Below are 13,417 nucleotides of genomic sequence, written 5' to 3' on the forward strand. Positions count from 1 at the left end.
GGCTTTCTGAAGAGTAGAGCTTTACCATTTGAGCCACAGCACCACTTCTGGATTTTTCTATGTTATGTGGCACTGAGGAATAGAACCCTGGTCTTGGTGCATGCTAGGCAAGCGGTCCACCACTAGGGTCAAACTCTCTGCCCTATAGTAAATTCTTGATTATCCACATGGGCTTTTTCTAAATATTATTAGTGCCTTCCAGATGATGTCCAAAAAGGCAAAAGAAAAGGAATAAACTATTTGATGTTGTTCATATTTGTAGATTATTTTTTCTACTAGTGAAACTTAGAGCAGATGATAATTCCTAAGAAAACCCTCCCATGTAGGAAACACCATTTCTTTCCAAACTAATTTCAGGTTAAAAATCTGTGCTGCCCAAAGAAGCAGAGAATTTAATCAGGAGATACGTCTATATGGAAATATCTCAATGAAACCCCTTTGTACAATTAATATATGCTAATAAAAATAAGTCATTAAAGATAAAAAATATGCTGCCCCTCTGCAACCCTTCTGGAAGAATGACACATTTGATTTTATTAAAAGAAGGTGGAAAGAGTAAGTCTTGTTCACAGAACCAAATGTAGGTCTTTTTATACATTTCATTAAAATTAAAATACAATTAAGGAGAGAGGCAAGCACTGGTGGCTCATTATATGTATATATGTATGTATATGTACATATGCATATATATAGAGATTAAAGCTTGTATGTGTGTGTGTGTGTGTGCGTGCATGTGTATTATATGGAGAGACAGGGAGAATAAAAGCTTTTTTCTTCCTTGGTTCCCCCCACTTGTATGATTATAAAATCCTTTGATGAAATAATTCACTTTATCCATTTATTTATTCCCTCTATCCCAATCCTTAAGAACAGTCTCTGGCACACAGTAGGCATGTCAATATGCTTAGAAGAAATAACATGTGTATCCAATATGTAAGTTGAATAACCACTCTAATCTGACTTATAGCCATTATTTATTTAGCTTAGCAGCTCTAAAATAATCTTAATTTTCATTACACTATTCAGGTAATTAGAAAATTTCCCTAAATATTATCTAATGTTACCAAAGAAATGCTTGTTATAACTCTTCTTAGATATCATACTATTTTATATTTCATATAGTTAAAGATCGTGTATCATTTTTCCATATTCTACTAGTTAGACTAGCTTCTACAAGTTATTTAAAGAGAGTGACATATCTTTCCCTGGCATTGATAGTATTCAAAATATGATTTTAATAGCTACCTTAACAATCATCTTTTTTTTTCAGTTGGGTGTGTGTGTTAACATATGAGACTAGGTAAACAGTAGAACAAAATCACGACTCATTCCTGTGGGTGTGTTCACCTTTTTTGGTGAAGTAAGTCACTCAAGTCAAGGCAAATGCGTTCTTTAAAATTAATAGGCGTAGTGTACTTGCATGTACCTAATGTAACTCTTTTCACCATTGGCAGCATTATTTAAGTGGGATCACATTCTACCTAGAATGTATATGTACCTAGGTGTTAAAAACACTTCACACTTCTCAGTCTCTTTGCTTTTCTTATCCTTGGTCTATAGTGAATGCCATCTGTTGTCTTCACGCATCTGTTGAGATCATTTCTTATTCTTTAAAGTTCATGACAAATATACGCATCTCTCATATAGTGTTTTCCATTATAGCACCACTTATGTCAGGTTTTTAAGTGGAAAAAAATCTACAAATATATTTGAAGTAGAGAAGAATTGCTATCATCAGACACAAAGCCAACCAGGTACAGCTAGACAAGAATATAGCAAAAGGACCAATCAATGTGAACCCTGATGATACTACTTTAGAATTCAGCACCTCTCTTTCCTGTGTTGCTATCTTCCATGCACTATTACTTGGGGGTGGGAATGTGGTCTCTTTGTATTATATCTCCTTCATATTAAAACATTTGGAATTGTTTCTGCTTCTTGCAAACAAGTCCCATACAGGAATCTGTACAATTAGCTTTTGCCACGTAACACGATACCCACTCAAAACTTAGTGGTCTGAAAAACTATTTTGTATCTCAGTTTCTCTGGGCCAGAAGGTTGGGAGCAGATAGCTTTGGAGATTATGACTTAGACGCCTTTATGTGATTGGAACCAAGATATAAGTTGGGAAGTCTCCTAGGACTGGAGATACACTTTTAAGACAGTTCATTGGCAAGTCCATTGTCAGGATGCTCTAGTTCCTCAGTCATTTGGCCTCAGGACCTCTACATGGTTGCTTGAGACTAGCAAGAGGAGTAGTTTCTTCTCTAATGTACCACTGCATTCAGCAGCAACGTGTTTACTTCTGCCACTCTTTAGAAGGTGCAAAATTAGGATGTTCTCTCTGGAATTTCTGATTTCAATCAACTCTGCTCAATGAACCAGAACTTCTTTGCCACTGTTGCTAGCGCTACAATATGCTAACGTCCCTACTGAGATACCGTAATGTGGTTGCAGGCTGAAGTAAATGTATGAGTCTTTAGCATCAAGGAAATACCAGGGGAAAGGTTTCCCTTTTATTTCTGCTCCAGGTCACAAAAAAATTGATCTGAATTTTTTTTAAAGGCAAAATAAAACAAATAAAAACAAATTAGAGTCTAGTTGTGAGAGGAAACAGGGAAATATTTGTAGTGTTTGAATCTCTGTAGTACAGAAAGATATGCCTTGTTGAGTGCTATGTATTTTTGAATTTTTATAAATATTCTAGTAGTGTGTGTGCATGACAGTCCTAGGGCTTGAACTCGGGCTAGGTACTATCTCTAAGCTTTTATAGTCAAGGTTAATGCTCTACCATAGCTCCATAGCTGCGCGTCTGCCTTTTTGGCACTTTCCTTCCTGGGCTGGCTTTGAACTGTGATCCTCAGATCTCAGCCTTCTAGTAGCTAACATGACAGGTGCGAGCCACTGGTACCCAGCTTTGTTTGGGGGCAAGATCTTATTATGTAACCCAGGCTGGCCTGGACCTCATGATTCTCCTTCCTTACCTCCCCAAGTCCTGGAATTTCAATGGTGTGGAACCATACTATCCTTTGTATTTCTTGAGCTTTATTGACTCAGCCTAAATTGTTGCTTGGAGACATTTTGATTCCTTTGGATCTTACTTTGGAATTTGTTAAAAAGTATTCTAGGGTTAATTATTTCTCACTCCGAGAAAAGAGTTTTTCAAGTGTTCAGTCTGATATCTTATGGATTAAGAGGTTTTCCAGTCTGATTGGTGGGCATTATCAGGGCTTGTGTGGGTACAGGACACTGTTCCCTGTGAAGATTTCACAACATTCTTTCCTTGACCTAGAATATTTTCCCCACGCAGATAACATGATTGTTACTCTGCTGCAGATAAAAGGAGGAGTCTGCAAATCTCTGGAGTCTTTCTCTGTGAAACTCCCTTCATTTTGTATCCTTTCATGTGAATTCCATCACTTTGGGTCTCCTGGGACTCTCCTACCCATCTTCTTAACTTGGGGAGTCCCCCAGACTCTAGCTGGGGTTCCCCCATGTACTATAGCCTGGAATCCTCCCACGTTGCCAAGCAAGGCAGTCACACAGCTTCTTTTCTGTTCTCTAGAATCTTTCTTTGCCTGTTGATTAATGTCTATGAAACCGATTTATCATATTCTTGTGTCCTTTTCTCCCCCTTTCATTTTAGGTTGTTGCAGCTGGGAGGATAAATCTGGTCCATGTTACTCCATGTTGACCTCTTGTTTTGTTTTGGTTTTACTTCATCCTGTAGGAAAGCATTCAAAACTTTTTTGATAAGCCATTCTATTGTTGTATAAGGCTGAGTGCTTCTGAGCAATGGGATACAGGGAAATGCTGGCCACTGCCACAGGCACCATTCATCACATCCTTACTTTGCTGAACACTTAGTTCATAGGTCAGTAGTTGAATGAACAAGGTGTTTAGTAAGTCTATGGATGGTCGTGCTGGCAGAAATGTGATAGGAAAGATAACTCAAATCTAGAATATGTCTCTATTCCACCAGGACAAGTGCTGCTTTTCTGTAATGGAAGGCTTTCGATGCAATCAAACAGGTACTAGGTACGAGCTTATGGTACTCCATCATGGACTCCTGACTAACCTCTGCAGTTGGCAGACTGACCACTGAGCAATAGAAATAAGCTGTTATCCTTAGTGAAGGATCATGGCAACCTGTTCATGTGCCATTGAGTAAACAAGAAGTGCTTGGGAAAGAGTCTGATTGATAAAAGTTTTACTTGTCCAGCAGATTTTTGAGAGCCTTATCTGTGGTGGTTGACCTTTGGTTTACTAAACCAAATGCTTTTACCTTTCAGGGTTTATACATCTAGTGCTATATATACCACCCCATTGTAATGGCTTAAATAATACTTATTTTTTACATGAATCTGCTATTTAGGAGATCTCTGAGGCATAACACATTTCTTCTGTACTCAATGTCACTTGGGACGAGTAAAAGCCAGGGCTGTGTTCCTTTGATGGCCTTCCTGTCTAACAGGTCTTCAGCTGGGACGGAGGCTGGAACATGTGTGTGGCTTTTTCATGTGTCTATTTGATTTCCTTTCACATAGTCACTTGATTCCAAAGATAAGTTTCCTCTAAGGAGAGGAAGAAGAAGAAGAAGAAGAAGAAGAAGAAGAAGAAGAAGAAGAAGAAGAAGAAGAGGAGGAGGAGGAGGAGGAGGAGGAGGAGGAGGAGGAGGAGGAGGAGGAGGAGGAAGAAAAAGCCTGTATTGTCTTCTGTGAATAGGCTTTAGAAATCACATGACATTATCTCTGTCACTAAGAAAATCATATAGATCTGACCTTTCAATGGATGATTGTCAATGTTATATTATATAAGGGACATGTAAAATGGGAGATGCTGGTGTGGCCATATTTGGAAAATACAATCTGCCCTACCCTCTCCAAATGTTCACATCTTTACTTTTCCATTCTTATTTTTTTTCAAGACATGGCCCATCTAGATAAATGTGTAGATTTTCCCTATGAGTTGGTGTTCATCTGTATTTTAGGCATTTCTATTTCCAAATGAAGAGGATAAGCACATGCACTATTTGCTCAAAGTTCTGTTCACTGAGAGAATTTGTCTGCTTCATTCTCTCTTATGACCTACATAAGGAGAATTGTAATATTGAAGTAGTTCACTTATAGAAAGTACTTATTATATAGAATGATCGGGAAACCTTTTATTGAGAGTTTTGCTTATTTTTTTTTTTTATTTCCAAGACAACTGTCATCAGTGACTTTGTAAGATGAGGGAGGACATGGCTGTGTATCAGGAGTGGAAGTATTGAGAATAAAAGCCACATTTTCATGTAGGAGGCTGGTATCATCGGAACCCGCTTGAACTTAATGTTCACTCTTGGGGATGAAATACAGCTGCACATAACTTTAGGGGTCACTGGCTGAAATAATACCTCAGCTCATAATGGGAAGATTAGATTGCACATTCATTTCAAATTTGGTGGCTAAACAGAATGATAGACTAAAAAAAGGCCCCAAATGTATCTCTACTCTATGGATGTTACATTATACGGTGAAAGGATTTTGCCTCAATAATGAAGTTAAGGATCCTAAGGAGGGTCGCCCTGAATTATCTGGACAGATCCAACGTAATAACATTTCTAATTAGAAAGACACAGGAAGAGTAATCAGAATCAGAGGAAAAAGTGATCCGATAATGGAATAGCATCTTGAATGATGCATTTTGAAAAAGAAGCCAGAAGCCAAGGGCCACAGCTCCTAGTAACTAAAAAGCACAAGAGAATAGATTCTCTCCTCAGAGCTTCCAAAATGAACCAGGCCTCCTGAAACCAACATACTCAATTTAGTGAAACTGGTTTTAGACTTTCAGCATTCAGAATAGTAAGGGAGTGAGTGAATTTGTGGTAAGTCATTATATTAGTTTCTTGTGGCTGCTGAAAGAAATTGCTATGAGCTTTGTGACTTGAAGCAGTAGAAATTTATTCCCTCACTATGCTGGTGGGCAAGACTGGAATCAGTATCACTGCCCTCCCTCTAGGGGAGAATCCATTCCTCACTTCTCCCAGTTTCTGGTGACAGCTGCCATTCTGTAAGTTTCTAACTCAGTCACTCAAGTTCTGCCTTCATCTTCACAGTTTCCTCTCTGTGTGTACTTCTTCTCCACTGCTGTCTACCAACTGTTCATCACTTCTCTCTTGTGAGGACATTTATGATTTCATTCTTAAATGAAACCCTACCTAGATAATACAGGATTATTAGCTCATTTGAAGATCGTTAGCTTAATTACACACATGAGACCCTTTCCCCACATAAAATAATATTTCCAGCTTAATAGTTAAAAGTCATTTCTTTCAGTGACCGTGCACAGTTGTGATATATATGGTAAATGATTAATGCAGCAATAAATACAGGGAAGAATACATATAAAGTCTTGTCTCTAGTAACAAGTCAACAGCTGTTTCTCAGAAGGTGGCTGTGACTTTTCTAATGAAACCCTGAGAGACTGGGCCCTGATTCTTGAATGTACTCTTTCAGATCAGTCGTAGACATTTTGAACTTTACTAGACATAGTGTCAAGAAGGACATTCCTAGAGAGATTCTTGTTTTCTTGGCTCCTTCCAAAGTAGGCCAGGCTGCCTCAAGGGTCACTTTATAGATGGATGAGAACAGTGTACTGCAATGCAGCATATGTTGTTGTTAAGCCTCAAGAGGTGCATTATGCATTTTTTTTGTAGGAAGCAGGGGTGGGTAAGGTGCAGGATCTTTTGGGGGAGGTAGTCTAACATGTCTCTGGATGTCTTCTGAGAATCTTCTGGACTCTCAGAAACTTAACTTAAGTAATGCATCCCTGAATGTATCTGTGCCTGTGTGTTTCAGTAAGACATTCCAATCCTATTAATCACTTGTTATCTACTCTTTCAAGCCTGTTCTTTTCACTTATATATACACAGATGTTCTGCACTTATTTAGTTCTTACCCAGCTGCTCCCCATCTTCTCTTCCCACTATGAAATACACAAAGATAGATTAATCAATTCTGACATCTACACTTTCAACTCCCACCCACAGAGTCCCTTGTGAATCGAATGACAGATTCTGGAATGAGAATACACAATATGTTGATAACAGGCATTTTGTTCCAAGTTCATTTAAACCAGATGCAAAAAAAAGTTTTTAAATGTGATGGGTGTGGCTTGTCTTTTTTTGTGTGTAGATTTGCAGGATTTGCAGGTGGGTCTTGACTACTGGATTCTTTTATTTTTGAGCCAGATGTGCTCACAAATACAAGTGGCACATATTAGCTATGTGCATGTTTGCATGAATAAATCCCTCCTTCATTAAAAGCCAAGGATCAGAATCCTGAAAGCAGAATCTCCTTTCTTCATTTCAGAAGTAGGAGTAGGTGACATGGTATTTATCCTTTAATATGTAATTTCGGGAGAACTGAATATTTTCATAGTTATTCTGTTTTTAGCTTTTGTTTTAGAATCTAGGTATTTATACAAATCTAATCATATATGAATTTAGAGCCTACTGAATACTTAGTTCTTTCAAAACCAATTGAAAATTAAAAGAACATTTAAAAATTCCACTATAGGAAACTGTATTCAGAGAAAGAGGTTAGGGTTCTCAATATTCCTTTCAAGAGTACACATCTAGTGACCTAACTTAAAGCCTTACACAAAGCTTCACCTCTTAAAGGCTCCATCACCTCCCAACAATGCTAAGATCCGGTGACTAAGCCTTGAATTCATGGGGCTTTCAGGAACATTTTAAGATCCAAGCTATAGTAGATACTCTGAAGCTTGGATCTTTTATGACATAAGGGAGAATATTTCATTTTGTAGACAGGACAGCTGATGTCCACAAGGATTCCTGAGAGCCAGGACTAGATTTTCAAGATGTTTTTTCTTGACTTCTCTAGGGAATCAGAGAATCGATACAAGATTTTTTAAAATATAAGTAATGCAATCTTCAAATCAGAACAAGAGCTGTGTTGGTGGTTCACACTTGTAATTCTAGCTACTCTGGAGGAAGAGATCTGAGAATTGTGATTCAAAGCCAGCCAGGGCAGAAAAGTCCATGAGACTCTTATCTTCAATTAGCCACTAGAAAATAAGAAGTGGAGCTATGCCTCGAAGTGATAAGCTAATATAGACTTGAGCAAAACAGCTCAGGATCAGCATGTGGACTCTGAGTTCAAGCCCGACAAATGACCCCAAAAACATCAGAGCAAGAATTGCACAATGCAATAACACCAAGTGGTAAAGAAGGCATTGTTACATGTGGCAACATAGATAAACCTTGAAGCCGTAATAAGTGAACATATCTAAATATGAAGACTATGTACTATGCTATTTCAGTTATATGAATCATTCAGGGAAAGTAAACCCCACACAGACAAAAAGTGAACTAGTGATTACCACAGTTAAAGGAAGGGAATGAGGAATAGCTCATAATAGTATGCGATCTTTTTTAGGAGTGATGAAAATACATATTGTACATGGTTGTACGGAATGTACAGTAAGCGTACACTGTAAAAGGGTGAATGAAGTGATGTCAAATGTTTCAATAGAGTGGTTATATTTTTAAAAATCAAAGCAAGAAAGGAAATTTACGTAATGAAACATTTCTCAAACTTTTTATTAAAGAATTTATTAACATTGACTTTTACATCATATTTTAAATGACAAGTTTAACAAACAAGTGTTCAAGGAGGGAATCTCTATTTACATTTCTCAAACTTTTAACAAGATGTAGCATTTCCTAAAGCTTTCAACAGACAAACATCGGTAATGAAAATATTGGAAGTTTTTAATGTTCACCTACTTGATGTATAACCTAATAAAAATCAAAGGAAAGCTGCTACCAACAAAAGATTTGTCGTTATTTTAATGATCAAGATGGAAACAAGCATCTGACACTAAAAAGTTATGGAGAAGTACTTCGCTCTGCTTAATAATGAACTGAATTATAAAAGCTTTAGTGAATCTTAATAAGATCCTGATAAGGAAGCAAAAGCTCCTTTGTGTGGTTACTGCTACGATTATTTAAATGTAGATAGTGTTCTTCAACAATCCTGTGTTAATAGCTTGGTCATATAGAGGTCCTGTTAGGAGATGCTGTGGACGTTTAGAAGATGAGGCCTTATGAAAGTCCCAAGTTCATCCTACTGGTATTTTCTCCATTAATGGCTTGTGGGATGAGCAATCATTTGGATTCAGACTCCTCATCACTGCCATCTGGTGTTCTCACCAGAGGCTGAAAGCAATGGGACTCGTTCAGTCTTGGACCTGAAGCTCTTAGCACCAAGCGCTGAAGAAAACCTTTTTTTTTTTTCTTTTTTAAATAAGTTAATTATCTCAGGCATTTCATTACAGTAATGTAAAGCTAATAAAATTGCTCTTCAATCTAGTGAACATCTGCTGCCATGTTTCAGAACATTCCTAATGTAGCTAATGAGATTTGGAGAAAGTCTTTCCATTCTATTGTACATATACAAAAAAATTAAATACCTTAGTACACAGACAAGCCTTTTGTTGTAGATAGATAATCCTTAACATGTTTATAAATATTTAACTGGATATGATACAACTTTGAAACTGTTTTTGTTTAAGGAAAGGAAAGCAGTATAGTGTGCTTGCTGATATTGTAATGCCTGTTATAAATGAATTTCCTCCTCTTTTCTTCCCACCAGAACCTTGATTATGTTTGGAGTACTGTGGGCTGAATTGTGTTCTTCTAAAATTTACAGATTGAAGTCTTAATCCTCAGTTCCTCAAAAAATGACTGTATTAGGAAAAAAGACCATTAGAGAGGTAAGTAAAGGTAAATGGAACCACTAGTGTGGGGCCTAAACAAGCAAGACTGACATCCTTTTAAGAAGAGGAGATGAAGACACATGAAGAGGAGGAATAACAGAAAAAATGGTCATCTGCCAGCCAAGAACAGAAGTCTTGGAAATAATTAGTCCTGCTGTTACCTGCATCTTGGATTTCCAGCCTTCCAGATGGTGAGAAAATAAATTTTTATTGTTTAAGCTACCCAGTCTATGGCACTTTTTTTTGGTCAATCATGAGGCTTGAATTCATTTTCTAGGTTAAAAAGTGATGACTTTCTTCTTTGGGACCAATCTTCCAATTACTTTCACAACAGCCTCCCCCATCCTCATGGATGTAATCCTCCATAGGCTCTATTGCTTTATTTGTTTAGCATCAATCCTTAAGCAATCCTCTATTCCTCTAATTGAGAAGGAAAAAAAATGAGTCAATAACTATGTAGGTGAGAGTTCATTTTCTAACTTTCCATCATCTTCTGTTTCAGCAGTGTTGGGGATTGAACACAGGGCCTCACACTTGCTAGCTAGGTGCACTCTACTGCTTGAGCTACACCTCCAACTCATTTTTAGTGTTATTTTCAAGGTAGGGTCTTACTTGATGCTTAGGCTGGGCTGGCCTTTCATTCTGGGCTTCCCTTTCTTGCTGGGATGATAGGCACTCATCATTTACTATTGTACTTCTCCTGTAGCTAGGATAACATGTGTGAACCAATGTGCCCAGCCCTGGGAGAAAATGGGATCTCTCAAACCTCTTTCTGCCCAGGTGGACCTCAAACCACCATCTCCAAATGACCAGCTCCCAAGTAGTTAGGATTACTAGTAGAGACACTGTGCCCAGCTCAAACTTTCAAGTTTCTTTTTGAGGAAGTTTGACCATATGCACACACATGTAATTCTTGTCTTTTGATGAAAGATGTTTTATGGCTTCCACTGGAAATTAAGATATTTAATACCTTAGCAAAACTGGTTCTTTCTGAAAGCATTTGAATAACTAGTGAAGTTGGAGGATTTGTAGAGTCATACTAATGGGATGGAGTATATGGATCCTGAAACAGGACTTGAGAAACTTCTTTATTCCCACAAGACCAAATGTGTATTTACTGCAAACAACACATGGAGAGGATGGAAGTTAGAACTTGCTTTGTTAAAGATATTGTTCAGAAAATATTGCAATAAAAGGCCTACCTGGTTTGTTCAAAGTGAAGCACACTGAGCAGCAAAGAATTGCTTGTCTGTGAAGATCACTTTGTGCCTATGCATATAACAGGGTTGGCTCAGTGGTGCCCAATCAAACCACAGTCTGGCTTTACTGTGAAATCTCTATGTTTCTTGGTTTCTGTTTCCATTTTTTGTTCTGTCCCTCTGTCTCTGTCTCTTTCTCATTGGGTCTTTCTTTCTCTCTCTCTCTCTCTCTCTCTCTCTCTCTCTCTCTCTCTCTCTCTCTCTCTCTCTCTCTCTCTCTCTCTCTCACACACACACACACACACACACACACACACACAGTTGAAATGGAAAATTTGATAGATTGAATAATCGATAGCCAGTCCTGGTCTAGAACTCAGGGCCTGATCACTGTCCTTGGGTTTTCTCAAGGCCAGTGCTCTATCACTTGAGTCACAGCACCACTCTTCTGGCTTTTTTTCTATATATGTGGTACCAAGGAATTGAACTCCGGTCTTCAGCCATGCTAGGCAAGCACTCTACCACTAGGCCAAACTCCTTAGCCCAGCCCAAAATATATTCTTATTCTAATTCTAGAACTTTTAAAGGGAAAAGGCCACTTTGAAGATGGATTTAAGTTAAAGATCTTGAGATGGGGAAATTGTTCTGGATATTCTAGGTATGTTCTAAGTACAATGCCATGTGTCCTATGAGGGAGACATTGGAGGTTTAATACAGACTGAAGAAGTGCAATGCAGCCATGATGTTGGAGATGAGAATGAGGCAGGCTGAGGAATGCTGGCAGCTCTCAGAAACTGGAAGACTCAAGGAGTAGGTGAATAGATTCTTCCCTGTTCAGAGAGAGGGGCCGGGGCGGGGAGAGGGAGAGAGAGAAAGTATAGGTGTGCCAACAATTTGGTCTCATAGAAGGAAACTATTTTTGGACTTTTGGCCTCAAAACTAAGAAACAATAAATGTTTGTAGTTTGAACCATCAAGCTGTGGTGATTTATTACAACAGTAACTGAAAGTGAATATAAATATATATGGTGTGATAACTTAGATATCAGAGTTTAATGTGATAGTCACAAATAGATGCATTGATTTCCCCCCCCCATAAAAATCACTGAAGAATGTACTGCACTGGAGAGCAATATGGCAGTTCTTCCTCCTGGCACTGGAATGCCACATTATTGAGAGGACAGATGAAGGAGCTGGCTGTGTTTAGGGCCAGGCTGTAGGAAAAACACTGCACTTTAAACATTAGCTTCCTCCGCAGGTATATCTGGGCCCAAGTACCACCTGGAGGATTGATTGCAGGTCCACATCTCCTCACTTGCAAAAGGCTCAGTGAGTGGGATGATGGGTCAAAGTGCTTCTGTGATCAATAGCGCCTCATTTGTATCTCCGGAGTTGGTAAAGTTGATTTTTTTAGAAGCTAAATAACAGTATTCATCTGGTCTATACACTCACTGTGTGCCGTATGTTTTCCTAACTGCCATAGTAGCTGAGTGAAGACTGCAGGCTGAGGTGCAGAGGGGTTACACAGCTTGATAAAGATTGGAGTTGCAGAACTGGGATGTGAATCTACACCAACTGCGATAGTTTGGATATAGTCTAATTGTATCATCCTGAAAAGTTCATGTTCTCGGGTGCTTTGGGGCCTTTAAGAGGAAAGCTCTAGTTGGATACCGCTGTACATGTCCTCAGTTCCAGCACTAAGGCAGAGATATTTAAAAGCTTCACTTATTTTATAGTTGAAGTTGATAGTGTTATAGTAAGAGAAAGAGTTCATAAACCTTGCTAGAACATGGACATACATTGTAGGACACTGAATTTTACTTCCCCACACTTGCGTCTTCTGGCACTAGTTCCAACAATAACAGGTTATTTTGTCTTTGTCTTTTGTTCCCTGTGTAGAAACTCTGGAATTTCTTGATAACCCTGATTTTTATTTTTGCCAGTCCTGGGGCTTAACTCAGGGCCTGAGCACTGTTGTGCATGCGAGGCAAGCACTCTTTTTTTTTTTTTTTTGCCAGTCTTGGGCCTTGAACTCAGGGCCTGGGAACTGTCCTTGGGCTTTCTCAAGGCTAGAGCTCTAGCACCTGAGCCACAGTACTACTTTAGCTTTTTCTGTATATGTGGTACTGAGGAATCAAACCCAGGTCTTCGTGCATGCTAGGCAAGCATTCTACCACTAGGCCAAACTCCCAGCCCAACCCTGGAATTTTTTGATAACTGTAATTTAGTAACAAAATATCAAATATAAAATAAAAAATGACTTACGTAAATCCAAAAGGATGCGTTTAGTTATACATTTTCATTTTGAAATACTAGGGTTTAAACTCAAGGCCTCATGACTGCTAGATAGGCGCTCTACCCCTGGAGCTGACTGCCACTCCTCCCCACAAAGAAAGCTTTTGATATTGAAACCATTTATGATCTGATGTTAAGCAG

The sequence above is a fragment of the Megascapheus bottae genome, chromosome 4 (genome assembly GCF_031878675.1).
Source record: "Megascapheus bottae isolate mThoBot1 chromosome 4, mThoBot2.hap1, whole genome shotgun sequence".
NCBI classification, from domain to species: Eukaryota; Metazoa; Chordata; class Mammalia; order Rodentia; family Geomyidae; genus Megascapheus; species Megascapheus bottae.